This window comes from Mirounga angustirostris, unplaced genomic scaffold, assembly GCF_029215605.1.
Source record: "Mirounga angustirostris isolate CCGP_5_RB_7025 unplaced genomic scaffold, mMirAng1.0.hap1 SCAF_8, whole genome shotgun sequence".
Lineage (NCBI taxonomy): Eukaryota > Metazoa > Chordata > Mammalia > Carnivora > Phocidae > Mirounga > Mirounga angustirostris.
The window spans coordinates 73300595-73319576 of record NW_026991716.1 but is presented as its reverse complement, the minus strand read 5'-3'; the positions used below and the strand labels follow the sequence as shown (position 1 = coordinate 73319576).

At 42.0% G+C, this 18982-nt stretch overlaps 1 long non-coding RNA gene across 1 annotated transcript in view; it reads left to right on the top strand.

The window, feature by feature from the left end:
- LOC123837909 (uncharacterized) overlaps positions 1 to 18982 on the top strand; it is a 58124-nt gene that overhangs the window by 20812 nt on the left and 18330 nt on the right. The window contains exon 4 of the long non-coding RNA XR_010413429.1: positions 15178 to 15397. This is a non-coding gene — a long non-coding RNA (uncharacterized LOC123837909). The remainder of the gene's footprint in view (positions 1 to 15177; positions 15398 to 18982) is intronic.

The following is an 18982-nucleotide window of genomic DNA, read 5'->3' as shown; positions in this document are numbered from 1 at the left end:
TAATGTAGAAAAGTCCATGACCTAATGCTTGGCACATAAGATCCTTAATAAATATTTGTTGACATCTCTCACACCTTCTTTCTCCACATTTTTTCAAAAGTGGTCACTACAACTGGTAGCCCGTAGCAGGGCTTTTCCTCAGGAGGTGAGCTGAATTGGTGCCGAGGGAGACACCTCTCTGAGAGAGTTTGGAAACCCAGAAAGGAGAGGTGGTGGGGTTGAGGGCAAAGTAATAGCTGGGAACCATGTGAGTCTAGCGTGCATATAATTAACTGGTGAACATCAGTAAACTCCTGTCAACTTAAGACCCAGTCACAGAGGCACTGTGGGAAGCAGGCCAGAACGCTTCCAGACTACATACAGGCTTGTGGCTGAGATTTGAGACAATTAAAACAAAACCTAATCTTCAAGCAAGTCTGTTGATTCAGTATGTGAAGTCGGGAGTGGAGGCTTAAATGTAAAGAATTTACTTACTGGTATTTCAAAATCAAGTAAAAAATACTGGGGATGTTGCTCTTCTAATTTTTCCTTTGATGTTGGATCTTACTTGCATTTTAAAACATTTTTAGGGGCGTCTGGGTGGCGCAATCAGTTGAGTGTCCGACTCTTGGTTTCAGCTCAGGTCATGATCTCAGCTTCAGGAGATCCAGGCCCCTATCAGTGAGCTCTGTGCTTAGTGCGCAGGGGGATGTCTGCTTCTCTCCCTCTCCCTCTGCCCCTCCTCCTGCTCATGGGCACATGCGCTCTCTCTCTCTCTCTCTCTCTCAAAAAAAAAAAAAAAATGGGGGAGAGTGGTGTCCAAAGTGGGGTGAGACACTGTCCATGTAACTCTTAATTAACCTGAGGAATCTGGGGTCGTATGAAGGACTCTTCAGTCATTTTGGTCAAGGAAAGGGATTTATACGTTTAGGGAGTTCTTTCTAGCACCAGCAGTTTTCCTTGATTTCTAGAACAACCCTTGCACCTTGTGACTCATACCCAAAGATTTGAATCACTCCAGGTAGGAGTTTGCGCTAGCAGACCTTTGAAGGCTGTGTGACCTCTTCCCTCTAGAGCAGCCCCTGTTTCGGGGCCGTAAGCTCATCTGATTCACCTGCTTAAGGGCTCATCTGGTCTCTTAGTTTTCTTAAACTTGGAAAAATTTTTCGGGTTTTTTTTTTTTCTTCACAAATTAACATGTTTGAAGAGCCCAGACCCTTACCCCCACCCTCACTCCTATCTAGAAACTGACCTAATAATCACGACCAGGTGATTGACAGTCTTTGTCAGTCTTTGTTTAAACACCTTTAGTGACAGGAAACTTAAAATGGCTTGGGAGCCAAGCTGTGAAGTTCTTTTTTTTTTTTTTGAAGATTTTATTTATTTATTTGAGAGAGAGAATGAGAGAGAGAGAGAGAGCACATGAGAGGGGGGAGGGTCAGAGGGAGAAGCAGACTCCCTGCTGAGCAGGGAGCCTGATGTGGGACTCGATCCCGGGACTCCAGGATCATGACCTGAGCTGAAGGCAGTCGCTCAACCAACTGAGCCACCCAGGCGCCCCAAGCTGTGAAGTTCTAATCCTCCCTCGTCTCACGACCTTGGGCAACCAAAATGCTCATTACTAGCATTAGAAAATGTAATGGCGATTCATTTCTGTATCATTAGATATAATGTGGACTGTATTTCTGCACTCAGAATTCTCCAATTTTCCCAACAATGTTCTCTGTAGCTGTTTTTTGTCAAAACAGGATTTGATAAAATATTTTGCCTTGTATTTCCTTTAATGTAGTCTGTAGTTAATCCAGTTGATATTATTTCCTTTGCTCCAGAATAATTTCTCTGCTTATTTTCCTTTTTGTTTTCCTACATTGACATTTTTAAAGAGACCAGACAGGCGGTTTTGCAGAACATCCCTCAATTTGGTTGTGTGTGAACAGGACTATTTAGTTTTTTGACAGTTCTGAATTCTGAGAAGTCCTTCCTATACTGAGCTAATTTTTTTTTATTTTATTATGTTATGTTAATCACCATACATTATATCATTAGTTTTTGATGTAGTGTTCCATGATTCATTGTTTGCGTGTAACACCCAGTGCTCCATTCAGTACGTGCCCTCTTTAATTGTCATTTCTACCCACTGATGCTAGTTTTAAACTCTTCAAAGAAAATAAAAGTAATCTGCATGGTAATTATTTGTTGAAAAACAATGAATGAATGTTCATGAGCTTTCAGTAAAAATATCCAGGTGTTGGGTGATAGACTTTTGATGTCTGGGAACACTGGACATGGTGCCCATCTGAGCCAGAGTACTCTCTGTCTAGGTGTCTGGTCCAGCAAGCCATGCTGTTGGGAGGTAACAGTTGCATTCATAATGGAAGGAAACAAAAAGGAATCTTAAACAGAAAAGGTTGCAACACTTGGCATCTTTCGTAATTTTTTTTTAGTTAAGCACGGTGAGGGGGGGAGGTTTGGTGGGGGGGTGGGGGTAGTGAGGAGCTTTGCTTGGAAGAAGGGGAGAGATGTGTATGCTGCATATGGACAGTTTGTAACTGTAGCAGCTACGAATAGTGCCAGGAAGATTTTTAAAAAAGGTTTCGGCCTTTTTTGTTTGTTTGCTAAAGAGAAAAATCATGCTGCCTATGTTTGACCTTATTGGAATCAAACACTATGCTTTCACATCTACATTTCTAGTGCAACATTATTGGCAAACAAGCAGTTTAGTAATTCATGCTAACAGGAATGTACCTGAAGATCTGAAAGTCTGAATAATTCATTCTTAATAAGCACAGATACTCTGTGAGTTTGGCAGTGTCCCTCAGGAGCTGGGAATGAATCAAGTGAGTGCAGTTAACGCTCTGAGCAAAGCCCTCAGAGGATTTAATCTAAAAGTTGAGAAAAAGGCTTAACCTTAACACAGGATGAGATGAAAGGTGGATGAAAGCAAAAGACCGAAACACCTGCTTAGTGGAAAAGGTGCACAAAGCAGAAAGTGGGTGATTTCCAAGTGAAATGTAAAGACCATGGCTGTCAGAGAGAGGCAGAAAAGGGAGCAGGGATGTGAAAGTCCAGCTCTGCCTTTAACCTTGAGAAAATTCACTGGATCTCTTTCCACATTGATTAAAATAGGAACATTGGAGTCAATGACTTGTAACATTCATTCCCATATTAATGCTCTTTAATTCCGTGACTCTCCAGGAAGGCTCTATGACAGAGGTATTTGTCGTGGATAAGATTTGGTTGGGGTGGGAAGACTTGCGATAGGTGAAAATAATCGACCACCTACTCTTTAAATAAATGACATCAGTGGCATGACCTCCACCATTATCATCACTGATTGGTTGCCTATGAGGTGTCTTGAGGATAAGAAGTATTTTCATTGATATCCTAGGTGGCTACAGGGAAAAGACTGATTTAAATCAATGTTAGGGCTTTCATTCTGTTCCGCCATGGGAAGACATTTCTAGATTCTACTCACCAGCATTTTAATTTGTACAAATCATGTCCTCCTGAATCATAAACTGAATTTCTGGCATGGCCCTCACCCAAATCTCTTTGCCGTCAGTAGTCCTCTCTGGTTTAGCTGAACTCCCATTCCTCTGGTAATTCGATGCTGAGTGACTAGTTAATAAAATTAACCAAATTGGGTGCCTGGGTGGCTAAGTTGGTTAAGTGTCTGACGTTGATCTCAGGTCAGGTCTTGGCCTCAGGGTTGTGAGTTCAAGCCCCGCCTGGCGTGGAGTCTACTTAAGACAAAAACAAAAACATTTAAAATTAACTGGTAGCCACCACCATAGTTTCTCCACATTCACAGGATTACCTCTCTTTGGTTATCTCCACTGCCAAAAACGCCGACCCCCTAATAATATCTTTTGCCCATAGTGGCTCAACAGCTCCTGTCCCACTACCACCCGGGATTGTCACTCATTTTTGGATGAACTCTATTGATAAATTCTGTTGAAAAATATGAAATCTCACTATGCGGGGGGAGGGCTGGGAAGCGCATACATGTGCTTATAATAATTTGTATAAAATTTCAGGGACTTATTATAAACCCTCATTTTAAATTGATCATGAAATTAATTTTTTTTTTTTGTTAAGCCCACATAAAAAAAGAATGAAATTGGCTTATTACATGATTCAATTTGCTAATTTCCTCCACACTTCAGGATGGTATAGTCTCAGGGGTGTGGTTGTGTTACCAGGATTTCTGTCAGGCCGATTTCCAGGTTTTCACTTAAAACGTACACATTAAAATCCTTTTGCAAATCCAGCTGCAGGAATATAAGACCCATTTATCTGAACCAGGCTGTGTCTTCAAGTCTGTGTTGGATAGTCTTTCTGTCATTTGTTTTTCTTTTGTGGCTGTAACATTTGTAATCGCTCCATCATTTGCATAGCTTCATCCGTCAGGTGCGTTTAATCATAGGGTAGGCGCCTGTGATCTTTGCTCCTTCCACGGAGGAGAGGCCACCTCTAGACCTGTCCCTGAGGTGTGGCAAGTCAATGTTACTGCCATGTGGTCAGTCACAAAGGTCATTTTGTTGGTCCATTTCTTTGGGGACAATAGGTAATAAGAACCTCCCATATGAGTTTCAAACCTTTTATACAGTTCTCCAACTACCATGTATAACTTTGCTTTTGCTGATTAAAAAAAATGAGGTTTATTCCTTCATAAATCTCTGTCAAATTTATTTTCCTTGGCTTCTTTCCTACCACCCTTAGTTACCACTTTCTCTCACTTAAATGAATAGCACAGGAATCAGCCCTCTGTGTCTGTCTTCCAGTTTAGCCAGACGTAAAGTCTGGGCTTGGTGCCCCCTCTGCTGTGTCCAGGAGAATCTGTTCTCCTGACAGAGAGATGGGGTGGCCTCTGATCTTGAGAAGCCAAACTGAATCAGCTCAGGAGTTCTGAGTCTTGGGCATCCGAAGCCCGTTTTATTTGAGAGGATGCTTTGGGAAGGGGTTTTCCTCTCTCTTTCCCGTTTTGCCCTAGGCTGTCATCACTTTCTGCCTAGTTAGATTCCCTCAAGCAGTTTGGCATTGTTCAACGCCTTCCTCTTCTTAGGTTCAGCTATCCATTTTTCAGTAGCCTCTAGCCGTTGAAAACGTGGAGCTAATTTCTATGTAGCTTCATCTGAGAATCTGTTCTTATTGGTCAATGACAATTTTAGACTCAGAATCTGGGTGTCTGTTTACATGTGGTATGGACTTGATCCAAAGTTGCAAGCTTGAAGAGTAGGAATGCCAGAATCCCAGAGTCCCAGAAATGGAGGGACCTAAAACAGCACTGGGCCTAAGTGTTTTTTTTGTTTTGTTTTGTTTTAATATGTTACAGATAAATGATTTGGAACCTAGAGTTCTTTTGGGAGGGATGGGGTGGCTGGGTGGATCTAGAGTTCTTAAAATAACATAGCTAAGATTTGAAAATGGAAAGCAGTTTCCAAAAAATGGCATGGTGTTCATTAGCATTTTATTTTTTAGCTGAAAATGAAAACATAATGAGTCTTGCCAAAAAATATCCACATTCAACGGTTATTTTCCAGGAAAGATAAATTTGGGAATTCAAAGGCTTTAAAATGTATTTACTGTGACATCAGGTATCACATGGAAACTCCCAAAGAAGTCACAGAAGTTGCTAAATGATGTGTGATGGTTTACAGCGGGTAACCCCTTGCTTCACCATGCTTGAGTCTAGGAAGGGGCATCAAGGACGGGCTCATAGTCACAAGGTATCAGAAACTCCTTAAGCCCCAACCTACAGGAATCCGAGGGGTCAGGGTCCATCTCCAGTCCTCCCGCAGGTGTCCATGGTGGCCGCACTCTGGGCGGCAGGCTGTTGTTTTACTGCCCCCACATGAACTGTTTAACACTGTCACCCCAGAAGTCTGTTGCTCTTACCTTTGCTTGTGCTGCTGTGTTCAGCATTTCCTTCAAACATGTCAAACTTGACGCTTTTACTTTTTGAACTTGTCAGTTTTTAATGGCTCCATATAAAGATACCTTGATACGTCTTTTAGCTTTCTCTCTCTGCATCTTGACAGTGTCTGAGCATTGTTGAATGGCATTGCTTAGGGTAACTTCAAAATACTGTCAACCCACGAGACAGCTGCAGTGTCCGGGTTCCCCATACCAAGGAATTCTTTCCTGGAGGTCAGTGACTCCCTTCATGGTCTTGCCCCCGATCTGCTTTTTCCATACACCACATCCTGAAAGGGGGCATGCGCAGCAGCTTGGCACACAGGCCCTTGGGAACCTCTTGTTTTGGCTTCTCTGGCCTCATATCCCAAAGCACCTGCCCACACTAACGCCTACCCTTTGCTCCAGCCTGTCAGTCCTCCTTATGAGTATGGATTCCATATTTACAAATTTGCCTACTCTATGAAATATTGGTGACCCAGATCATAGTTGGGGCACTTTGGTGGTTGTCGTGGGCGTGCACAGGTGTGGAGTGGTAAAAGACTTGAGTCGCCCAAGGGCTCATTCCCAGCTGAGGTCAAACAGGGTGATGCTCTGCTTTCTTGTTTCGGCTGTCATTCTGTGAATACGTGTCCTTTTCGTGGTTTATTTGGTGCCATGTTTTCTCTATTTTTGTACTTTTTGTTGGTGATTTCACTGTTTACAATGGCCCCCAAGCATAATGCTCAAGTGCTGCCTCATGTTCCTAAGTGCAAGAAGTTCCTTATGAAGAAAATATGTGTTAGGTAAGCTCTGTCCAGGCATGAGTTATAGTGCTGTTGGCTGTGAGTTCAGTGTTCACGAATCAGCAATATATCTTAAATAACATGTCTTTAAACAGGAACACAGATAAAAGAAAGTTAAGTATTGATCGGTTGATGAATATATTGTGACTGGAGGCTTGTAGGAACCTAACCCTGTGTTTTCCCCTAGGAGCAATGGTTCAGTATTTGCTAAGTCAGTGTTTGCAGGGACTTTATAGAATGGAACCGATGCACATGACCACAGGTGAGGTACAGCAGTCCCCCTCCCCCCCCTCCCCGCCCATTTGCGGTTTTGCTGTCCAAGGATTCGGTTTCCCTCGGTTAACTGTGGTTTGGAAGCAGGTGATTTTCCTGACGTATCTCCAGAAGGTCAACAGTGGTCTAAACCTAGGACACAATGCCAGCATCACTCATCTCACTTCATCTCAGCATGCGGGCATTTTATCATCTCACACCCTCACTAGAAGAAGAAGGATGAGAGGAGTGCAATGACATATTTGAGAGAGAGAGAGAGACTGCATTCACATAACTTCTATCATAGTATGTTGTTATAATTGTTCTACTTTATTATTAGTTGTTAATCCCTTACTGTGCCTAATTTATAAATTGAACTCTATCACAGGTGTGTATGTATAGGAAAAAACAGTATATGCAAGGTTCAGTACTACCTGTGGTTTCAGGTATGCACTGAGGGTGTTGGAACGTATCCCCCATGGATAAGAGGAACTACCGTACTTGCAATTCCTTAACTACTCCAAGCATTTAAATACTCCACCTAGTGTCCGTGCCTGAGGCTCTCCTCTTTCATCTGTGTGTCTGGCAGCTTTCCTCCAGCTCCTCAATCTGCCAGCCCCCTTTCACCCTGCAAGACGTAATTCACTGATTCATTTGTCCCCTTGCTTAGTGTGTGCTTCACCCATGACCCACTGTGTATGTTCACATAAATTATTTGCATCTGAATTTGAAGGATAATTTCAAGGGGAGGCAAAATCTCGGACATGCCGGTGGAGCTGATGTGGAAGGGAGGGGCAAACCTACAGCTTTGTGTTGGCCATGCGGTGGGTCTCATGGGGACGAGAGGGACAGGTTGATAAGGTGAGCTTCTTGTCTTCCTCCCTATTGGATACATTTCCCCACACTCTCAGTTTCTTCTGCCTCTTTGGAGATGGCTCTGATTTGGAGACATGTGAATGACCTATGATGGAAAATACTTGAGGACAAAATATATTACTATAAATATATGTAGAAGTACTTGAATGACTGGCTGGAAGTTTCCGGGGGAGAAAAAGAAATAAGGAAGCCTTGAGAACACAGAAATAAGTGGGTTCATGGAGAGTGGCCCTCTTTCCCACCCTCCTGCCTGAGTCCCAGGAGGCCACACAGCCCCTTCGCTGGAGCTGTAGGATTCAATAATGTGGTTGGGGCAGAACCTTGTTCTCTTACTAGAGCTTGTAGAGGTGGTAGGACTTCAGAGTAGAGATGACCACAGTGATTGTTGAGCCTGAAAGGGCCCTAGCAACCTCACACCTGCACCACACTGTGGAACATAATTGCAGAATGACTTCCTTAGATAGAGAAGCAGAGCAAGGCACCACATCGTCCCTGAAGGGACCACAAGGCTGAGAGTGAGGGATGCATTTTTCACAAGCAGGTGGCTGATGGGATCTAATCTTAACTGTTGCTGATGCGTTCAGATGCCATCATCGGTCAGACTGATCCTTTCCTTCGAAAGGTTTCTCCCCTCTCCCTGGACTTAGGCACAACCCTGGAGAACTACAAATTCATGGATACAGTTTCTGCCACCCCAATAGAATGGAGGATTTACATAGAAAAATAACAAAAGCTCTGGCACCTTTCTTACACATGGAGTCACCGAGATTTGTATCTACTAGGAGGTTTTAAAACAATCAAAATAATCACGCAGCAGAACTGTGTTTGAAGATATGCAGTAAAATGTCATAGTAAGCCAAGTCATTCAGAAAATATTTGCAGGTTAAATATACTGAGATGCTTAAGTGGACATGTAAATCTGTGGCTTATTTGGCACAGATCTTTACATTATTTTACAAAACCTTTCATTCATGCTTTTATACAGACACTCCATACTCAGGGCCAGCATGTCCAGCCCCATCTTCTGCCCCTTTCTGACATCTGGCCCAAAGTCTGGTGTCCCATAGGTAGTCAGTAAATAGTTCTCAAACCAAGGGATGGGTACAAAGAACACACACCTGTTCATGGAATCTTGGAAAGCTATCATGGAGGACACCCTTGGGACCCAAGCCTTCTTATAATTGGGAGCCACTGTTGTTTATACAATATCTATCCCCTCCTCCATGGGGCTGGTGTGCTCATCCTTAGGTGACAACCATTACTTGCTAATCCAATCAGGAAATGCTGTTTTCCTACTTTCTCAGCCTCTCTTAGAGCTCTGGTGGACCTATGACCCCGTGCTGGTTATTCCCAGGGACCAATAAGGTAAGGGTTTACATCCACAGTATCTTCTGGAAGTCCTGCACTTTACCGATAAAAGGGACAGATGTATTGGGTGCAACACCCATTCCCGTTTCTTTCTGACTTAAATGCCTTAGCAGCCTTTTTACAACCAAGAGAGGAAGTTTTTTGTAGAATTGTAGAATATTGGCTCTGATGTTGCTGATTGGCAGAGCCAATGACAGAGCTTGCTGCCTCTAGATTGTTGTGTGAGTAAATAAACCCTGGTTGCTCAGGCCATTGTTAGGTATCCTGTTCCTTGCAGCCAGAATATTCCAACACGATACACTTGTGCTGACTAAAGAAGCTAAGTATAAGACAAAGAAATTCAATCCAGCTTTATGTAGTGGGTTGTGCTTTCCCTGTTTTTTTTCCTCAGGAGAGTTTTTGAGTGATGGTCTTTCATGGGAAGGAGAGGATAGCTGGTGCCGAGGCACAAAGGGAGAGCGTCTCTGTGTGTTAACACTAGGAGGCCAGGGGTCAATGAAATCCTGCCTCCGTTGGGTAAATCTGTCCCACAGCCTGTTTTTGTAGATAACACAACCTCAGCACTGTGGGAAGCCAAGAGTGGACAGATGCCCAGGAGATGATTAATTCCTCAAAGCTCCTGGCCACATGTGCCTCTTTCAGTTTAAATTAATTGAAAATAAAATAAAGTAATTCTGTTCTTCCGTTGCTGTCCAATATGGTAACCACCAGCCACAGTCTTCCAAGTGCTCAGTAGCCAATTGAGGTTAGTGACTAATGTTTTACGCAGCATAGATAATAGAGCATTTTCATCATCATAGAGAGCTTGATTGGACAGCATTGTTTTGTAAGAGGGTGGGCAAACATTTTTCTTGGAGAAGACTAGGTAGTATATATTTTAGGCTTTGCAGACCAAGAAGCCAAATTGAAGATATCCCGTATTTCTGTGGCAGCTACTCAACTACTCAAAAAGCAGCCCCAGACGCTAGGTACACAAATGGGCATGGCTCTGTTCCAATAAAACTATTTGAAAATTAGGCTCTGGACCGATTTGCTGACCCCTGCTTTACATGTTAGCTACTTTGATGTTGGGCTTTCTTTGTGACTTCAGCATTAGCTGTCCTAATTTGATTAATACTCCTATCCCAACTGGGTAGTCAATAGCATGTACCTTTGATATCATTCTAAAAACTTCACACAAAACATTATCAACATATAGCTTAGAATAAACGTAAAGAATTAGAGCTTAATATTTTTTGGGGGGCGTTCAAAATACCCCTGCTTCAGCACAATTTTGTATTTTTACATTTCCAAATTCTTCATCTCTGGTTCTCTCCTCGAGCACTAATATCTTGATGATGAACCGTCTGATGCCCAGCTGAGCATAGTGAGGACTTAAAGCCAGCAAAAGGGATCATAGAAAATTCAATAAGAAGTACAAATACTATCTCGATTTAGGCCAGCCTGATTTCTTGTGTCTGCCGAATCAATCATTTGCAGGGCTGCCAACAGACCTCCTAGGGTGCTGAACTGGAAGGCAGAAGTAGTAAATATTAACTAGCTTTGTGACTTTGGGCAAATAATTCACATGGTCAGGCTTGTGTTTCCCAATTTTACCTTCTAGCACTTAAAGGTTCTGTTAGAGGTCTGTGCCTAATTATCCACCAAGTAATTACCTCCCTGGCATGCTCACTCTTTTTATTTGATTATATCGCCCTCTTGTGGATGTATCCTGTATCTGCACTGTGATTTCTTTCCTCTCGCACAGCCACTTGCTCAGGCCAGGCTCCTCTCTCTGCATTATCATGTCATGAACTGCAGTATTTTGTTCATGAACAATGAGGCCCAAGTGTAGAGGGGAAATTAAAAAGTCCCTTCACTTCTGTTAATTCAATTAAAATAAAAAAGCCAAACTATCCCACTGAATTATAGTTACAAAGGACCTTAGACAGCATGCCCCAGATTTCAAATACCACATGCGGTTTTCAAATATATAGTTACATTGTGAGAATATAAAAACACAGGCAGGAACTACATAAGCCAATTTCAGGATGGAGGTTGCTTCTGCGGAGAGAGGGAGGTAAACTGGGAAGGGGGACTTTGTATCTATAAAGTTTTATCTATTAAAAAGAAGGATCTGAGGACAATATGGTAAAATATTTTTTAACAACTGGACTTGGTGGGGTAGATATCACAACATGATTTTATGTGTTCACACCACTTTTTTTTTTTTTTACATGTGCATCTGGAAATCTCTCTTCCCTACTCCTGGATGGTATTTTGGGCAGATTCCAGAGCTTTTGTGGTCAGTTTTAGGTATTAATTCATAGTCTGTGTTAAAAGTTTTTATTTTATTTATTTATTTGTGTGTGTGTGTGTTAAAAGTTTTTAAAAAGCCCCAGTCTAAACAGAAGCTTTAGTCTCTCATTCAAGCATCCTTCGCTGTGCTTGGTGCCTGGACTTACAGGTTCAACCTCTTCTTTTCCTTACTCTGTGCTATCCCTTGATCACAGGGACAGCAGAGAGCGACACACACACACACACACACACACACAGGAAGCAGTGGCGGGAAGGAGAGGTCAGGGCAGAAGGATCTGACTTGACTGGCTCAGTTTGCAGTTTGGGTTGGTACCCTCTGGTTATGGCAGACGCCCATATGATATGGGGCACATCTGGGGCTATTTGGAGACTTCTCCATGAGAGAACTACCCACCATATCTTTGTCTGGCACCATTATGCTTCTGATGGTGCACCCCATACGGAGCCTTGCTGTTGGGGTCACCTCGCCCAGGCAAGTAGACCTCCTGGATGGGGCTGTGTCCAGATGCCACAAGGTTTGCTGTCTTCCACGAGACCCCTCCTGACTATAGGAGACATATTTCCTTCTTGTCAGCTCCCAATGCTCTCATGGAGGTTTCCTCTCCTCCCTTGGCCAGGGATACCTGATGCCTTTACCAGTCTCTTGCCTTTGCCAGTCTCTATGTCCTCTGGAGTTCAGGAGCTCACGGCAAGCTTTCTGTGGAAGCGGAAACTGCTCACTTTGGAGTGAGCAAGTCGCGCGGGCGGGACTAGCACCCATGGAGGGAGGAGGAAGCTCAGACCTTTGACCACTCTTTCCAAGGGGATCCTCTCTGCCAATCTTAAAGACTCTTTGCCTTCTCTTTTATAGCCTGTCTGCACCCCTGGAAAAACCTAACTCCAAATGGCAGATCTTTGTCTAGAATCTTGTATCTGTAATTGCCAGCCATAGGTATGGGTATCTTTGCTCCTCAGGGCTGGTTTTACCCCTGGGTCTCATTTTTTGTCTGGGTCTTTTTTGATGAACCTCATTCAAAGGTCTATCAATACATTTGTGAAGCTTGGGTTTTTAAGTACATGACAGTTATTATATTACTTTATTTTCACTTATAGAAATATGCCTTAATATAATTTAAACAGTTATTCTAATCTACACATTGTACTCTACAAGTGAGGAGACTAAAATCTAGATAAAGTCATCTGCCCCAAATCACACATCCAGAGTCAGAACCCACAGACCCAGATTCCCAGCCTTTATGACCTTGAAATCTATTATGCCGTTTACCCAAAGCACAGAAAGTGTAGTGCTCAGTGTCTTTGGGATTTATGTGAGTGTGAGATTAAAAATATTCTTAGCTTAGGGACACCTGGCTGGCTCAATCGGATAAGCGGTGGACTCTTGATTTCAGCTGAGGTTAGGATTTCAGGGTCCTGGGATCAAGCCCCACATCGGGCTCCACCCTCAGACTAGAGTCTGCTTCTCTCCCTCTGCCCCTCCCCATGCTCTCTGTCTCTTTCTCTCTCTCAAATAAATAAATAAATCTTAAAAAAATATTCTTAGCTTAGTTAATAACAAGGGGTTTAATTATCAAAGTATTTTTCAGAGGGCATCAAGTTAGAGGTAATATTCTGAAATTTGGGAGTATCTGGGATCTTAATCATGTTGTAAGGAATAACAAATACAAATAGATCCAGGTTTTGAGTCCACACACACAATGACTTGTTGAAACTGAAGACATATTGTTCCAATTAGCTAATGATTTTGGTAATTAACAGTTAAGCCTATTCTCATTTTATAAAAAGTAGACATGTGCAAGTCATGGTCCAATGCCGAGCTCATTAACAACTTTATTATGTCATTGAAAATTTAAACAACCATCTTCTGTCTTCCTGGGATTGTTTTCACAAGTGTCTCCATCCATCTATCCAACAAACATTTATTTAGAGCCTAGAATGTCTATCTCCCTTCTGTCTCCAGCCCTGACAATCTTTTATTTATTTATTTATTTTAGATTTTTTTTTCAATTTATTTATTCATTTAAGACACAGAGATACAGAGAGAGAGAGAGAGAGCATGAGCAGGGGGAGAGGCAGAGGGAGAGGGAGAAGCAGGCTCCCTGCTGAACCAGAAGCCCGATGCGGGGCTTGATCCCAGGACCCTGGGATCATGACCTGAGCCGAAGGCAGATGCTTAACCATCTGAGCCACCCAGGCACCCCTCCCTGACAATCTTTTTTTGTGAAACACATCCCACCCAAGGATCAGCTTGCTTGATCAAACTAACTACCAATGATAAATTTGTCTCTGCTGTTACTCTGCCAGAAGGGGACTTCAAGTTGCTGAGGCTTGTTTTAGGGTCAGTGATGAGGATGGATCTAAATTGTGAGGCTAGTTGAGAACAGTCTTTGGAAATTTAGAGGTGCACCCAAGTGTAATGGAATTTTATTAAGTATTGGGGTGTTCTGGTCATCTTTCACTCCTGCCGCACTTCTGTTGCTCTGTTCTTACTATTTGGTTTCACTGATTTCTTTTTTGATGCACAATTTGTGTCTTCTTGCCTGGCAGTGAAGAGGTGAGTGTGGCAAGCGGGCCGGGGGTTTATGGTGTGTGTGCGAGTATGTATTGCATATGTGGGCAAGATGCCCAGAGTTCCAACTTTTAAGTAAGGTACATAGGGAAAGCTCTTTTTCCTTTAGTGAATCTTTAAAGAGGTAGAAGTTCAGAATGATGCTTCAGAGCACATCCACATTTGCAAACACCATTTTTAGGATTTTAAAGTTAAGAAGGTCGTTGTGTGATTTGAAGTATATTCTGCAATTTAATTATATTTAAGATGAATAATATTCTTGTACTTAGGAGAACAACTGCTTCCTTCAGTTCACTGATGAAGAGAAAATAAATACTTAGAAATTTCCAATCCCTTGTTAAGAGTTTGTCAAAATGTGGAATGTGTGCACATTATAAATGCAGGAGTAGAGGCTATAGAAAGAGGGTGGGTTGGGAGGGAAAGCACAGTTGGCTGCTTAGGGCAGCCCATGCAAACCACTGCTTTGTGGGGAGGTCACCAGGGGACAAGGGCAGGTCCTTAGCTTTGTTCCTCATAAGTGCGGTTCTGTGAGTGTTGAGCACCAAACTGTGTGTGTGTGTGTGTGTGTGTGTGTGTACAATGTTAATTCTAGGAACATCCCATAGAACTAGTTTTCTGTGAAAATCAGTTTGAGAAAATTCTGGGTTAGGTAACTAGTAACAGTTGATCGTAATCAAAGCATTTGCTTTCTGGGATGGTACCAAAAATTCCATGAGTTTTTCAGAATCCCCCTCCTCTGGTCTTTTTCAACATCCTGTTAACATAAATTTAAATGATATAAATAATTGATATTATGCAGCTTACGTTGTGGTTTCCTTGTTGAGATTTTAGAAGATATTCCTTTCCTTACATGAGATGTGGGATGTATCTCATTCTTGATGGTAATAATGGAGGACTCCTGTACACAACTCATCTCATTTTTATATTCACATTTACTGGCTTCCCATTTGGAGGGTATGGTGGGTTAAATCATGTCTTTCAAAAATTCACGTCCACCTGGAACCTCGGGATGAGACCTTATTTGGAAATAGGGTCTTGACAGATGAAATTAGTTAAGGATCTTGAGATGAAATCATCCAGGACTTAATCCACTAAATCCACTTAATCTACTAAATCCAATAATTGGTGTCTTTATAGAAGAAAGAAGAGGGAGATTTAGACAGAGGACAGACACAGAGAAGACCGCCATGTGAAGACAAGGGGAGAGAATGGAGTGATACAGCTATAAGCCAAAGAGCACTGAGGATTGCTGGGGCCCCCAGAAGCTGGAAGAGACAAGGAAGGATCTTCCTTAAAGCCTTGAGAGGGAGGGTGGTCCTGCTGATACTTGGACTTCAGACTTCTAGCCTCTAAAATTGTGAGTAAATTTTACATTTTTGTCATTTAAGCCACCAAGTTTGTTGTAATTTGTTGGAACAGCCCTAGGAAACTAATGGGGAGGATGACAATTCTTGGTATTTCTTCCCAAATTATTCTTTAGTTTGCAATTTACTGGCTACATTCAGTACAGGGGATCTTCTATTGAACAAACTACATTCCCAGCATTGTTTGGCCCATGTTTTCCAACAGATTACTAATGAAATTACAGTGACTATATTCTTAAGATAGTATTTATTCACTTATTTATTCATTTAAAATGCATACACACATATAGTATTCCTGAAGTTTGTGAGTCAAGACATACTTTCATAAGGGCATATTTAACTGACAACATAGCACAACTCACAGTAGGAGCCCAAGTGCTGGATTCAAGTTCTTTGGTGCAGGACAGAGGAAAAGAAAAGAAGATCCTTCTCCTTTTTGAGACACAGAACAAACTAGGCCTAATGATGATGATGATGATTTTTTGAAATAGGTGAAATTTGTTCAACCTCTTCCTCCCTCTTGTCCTCTCCTTAGTCTTCCTGGCACATAGTTTCCTCATTTACCTTAACCCTTTCCCTAACCCTGTCCCACTCCAAAAAGGACCACATGCTCTAAAATTATTACTAGCAACCCTCCCCCCCAGCCCTCCAACAAAATTCACCCCCTGTGCACTCTATGTTTTGTAGGATTTGGTTAATCAGATTACTTTGAATTTATATTAATGGACGAATGCTTGACTTTCTTACAACCCAGGAACATTAGCATTTTAAGAGAACACTTATGTATTTGTTACCCGCCTTCCTTCTAGCCACTGAAAGTTTGGAATCCTTTTTAAAGCTTCATCTTTAAAAACAAAGTAGTTTCATCAGGACCCTGCACGATGCTTGATGTGTATGGGTGGGTCTTTGGGGAGCCAGAGTTGCAATATTCATGGGACTAGAGAAGAGGGCTATCAGTCAGTGGCCTGAGGGCCTCATCTGGGACACCCAAAGTAAAGGGGATTAGGATCTAGTTTAAGTAATTGAGGCAAGTGGAAGAGAGTGGGTACTGGGTCCAACTGAATTTACTATGCATCTCATGGTCAGAGAGTTGATCTGATACTGGGCACTCAGCATGAAGGTATCAAGAGAGAAGTTGAACCAGTCACTCATTGTCAGCTGTATGAGGAGAAGAATAGAAAGGAATGATCTAATATATTTTTCACCTTTTTAAATGCAGACTTAGAGTGTTTTACTTGTTTTTGAGATCTGAAAAATTAGTGCCACCCATATCTATTTTTGAAAAGACTAGATTAATTTTGAATTAATTTCTGAGTAGGAGCTCAGAGGAAGAAAAGACTAATTCTGTTGGTGCTGGGAAATGGGGAAGGTTTTCATAGAGATGCTGAGATTTTAAAAGTTTTTCTTATTTTTAATTTTCCAATCTTTAAATTTAAAAAATTGTGGTAAGACACACATTACTTAAAGTTTACCACTTTAACCATTTTTTAAATGGCACTAAGTTCATTCACATTTGCCTGCTACCATCACTACCATCCATCCACAGAGCTCTTTTCACCTTGCCAAACTGAAACTCTACCATTAAACAATATCTCCCCATTCTCTCCTTCCCCCAGCTCCTGGCTACCACCACTGCACTTTCTGTGTCTATGATACTGATGACTCTAGGTACCTCATGTGAGTGGAATTATATAGTATTTGTCTTTTAGTGACTGGCTCATTTCAGTGCGCATCACGTCCTCAAGGCTTATCCATGTTGTAGCATGTGTCAGAATGTCCTTCCTTCCTAAGGCTGAATGATATTCCATTGTACACACATACCACATTTTCTTCGTGTATTTGTTTGTTGATGGACACTTGGGTTGCCTCTAGCTTTTGTTTTTTCGTGAATAATACCACAATTGACACTGGTGTGCATATGTCTCTTTGAGTCCCTTCTTTCAGTTCTTTTAGTTATATACCTAGAAGTGGAATTGCTAGATCTGATGCTTGTGTTTGAGGGAATAAGAAGTCCCTAAGCAGACCAGTTGGGAAGGGTATGCCAGGCAGAGAGAAGAGTGGTGCCAGGCCTGGGGAAATGAGGGGGTACTAAGCCTGGGGAGCAGCAGACGGTGTGCTGTGGCTGGAAGACTAAGTGGTGAAGAAGGTTTGGAGACAGCTGGGGCCAGAGGGTGGAGAGAGGGCCTTACACGCCCGCTTGGGGTCTTGGCTTTGACTCTACAGCTATTGGGGGATGGTCTTAATGACAGTGTCACCCTGTCAGCTGAACATATGCTCGGGAAGGTCCACAGAGAGCCCTTCCAAAAGAGTTTAAATGATTTTTCCTTAATCAGTCCATTTCAAATAATTTAAAAAGTGTCTCGTATGTTGTTGACACTCAATAAATTCCTTAATAATGGTAATTTTATTAGAAGAAAATAGAGGAGAAAATTCCTATGATCTCCAAACCCCGAGTTTCTTTAATGCGCCACAGACTTCCTGCATCCTTTTCCAATTAAATAAAATGCAATATCAGGCAGCTGTTGTCACAAATGGCCAAATTACTTTTCTTAAGTGGCCACTTTGATACCCTTTTCTGCTGCCAGACAGAACTTTCATAGTGTTAAGTACACTCAAACAGAAGAAGAAAGTAAATACAAATTTCCAATAGCTGTTAACTTCGGACATCTAGCATGTAACAGTCCCATGCCAGGTCTGCCCAGAGGATTTTGGGACTCGTATCAGAGAAAAAGTTACTAAAATCCTTATAAAGGCAAAAATGTGCCATGGAAATCTAAATGTGACGGTACTTTATTAAGAACCAAATAATTGGCTGACCGCCGCCGACTGCTTCGCCGACTGCTTCGCCAGCGACCAGCGCGCATGGCGGATGGCCCTCCTGTTGCAGGTCTTTTCTGATTTGTTAAGAGTATATTTTCTGGGGACGTAGTTACTCTGCTAGCATTTTGTTCTCTCATTAATCTATTCTCCTCTGCACAAAATGACGAGACGGAAAAAATCACCTCAACAAAAAGAACAAGAGGCAGTACCGACTGCCAGGGACCTACTCAATACGGACATTAGTACGATGTCAGATCTAGAGTTCAGAATCATCACTTTAAAGATACTAGCTGGGCTTGAAAAAAATATGGAAGTTATTAGAGAAACTCTTTCTGGAGAAGTAAAAGAGCTAAAATCCAACCAAGTAGAAATCAAAAAGGCTATTAATGAGGTGCAATCAAAAATGGGGGCACTAACTGCTAGAATAAATGAGGCAGAAGAGAGAATCAGTAATATAGAAGATGAAATGCTGGAAAATAAAGAAGCTGAGAAAAAGAGAGATAAACAACTACTGGATCATGAGGGCAGAATTCGAGAGATAAGTGATACCATAAGACGAAACAACATTAGAATAATTGGGATCCCAGAAGAAGAAGAAAGAGAGAGGGGGGCAGAAGGTATAATGGAGCAAATTATAGCAGAGAACTTCCCTAATTTGGGGAAAGAAACAGGCATGAAAATCCAGGAAGCACAGAGAACCCCTCTCAAAATCAATAAAAATAGGTCAACTCCCCGACATCTAATAGTAAAACTTACAA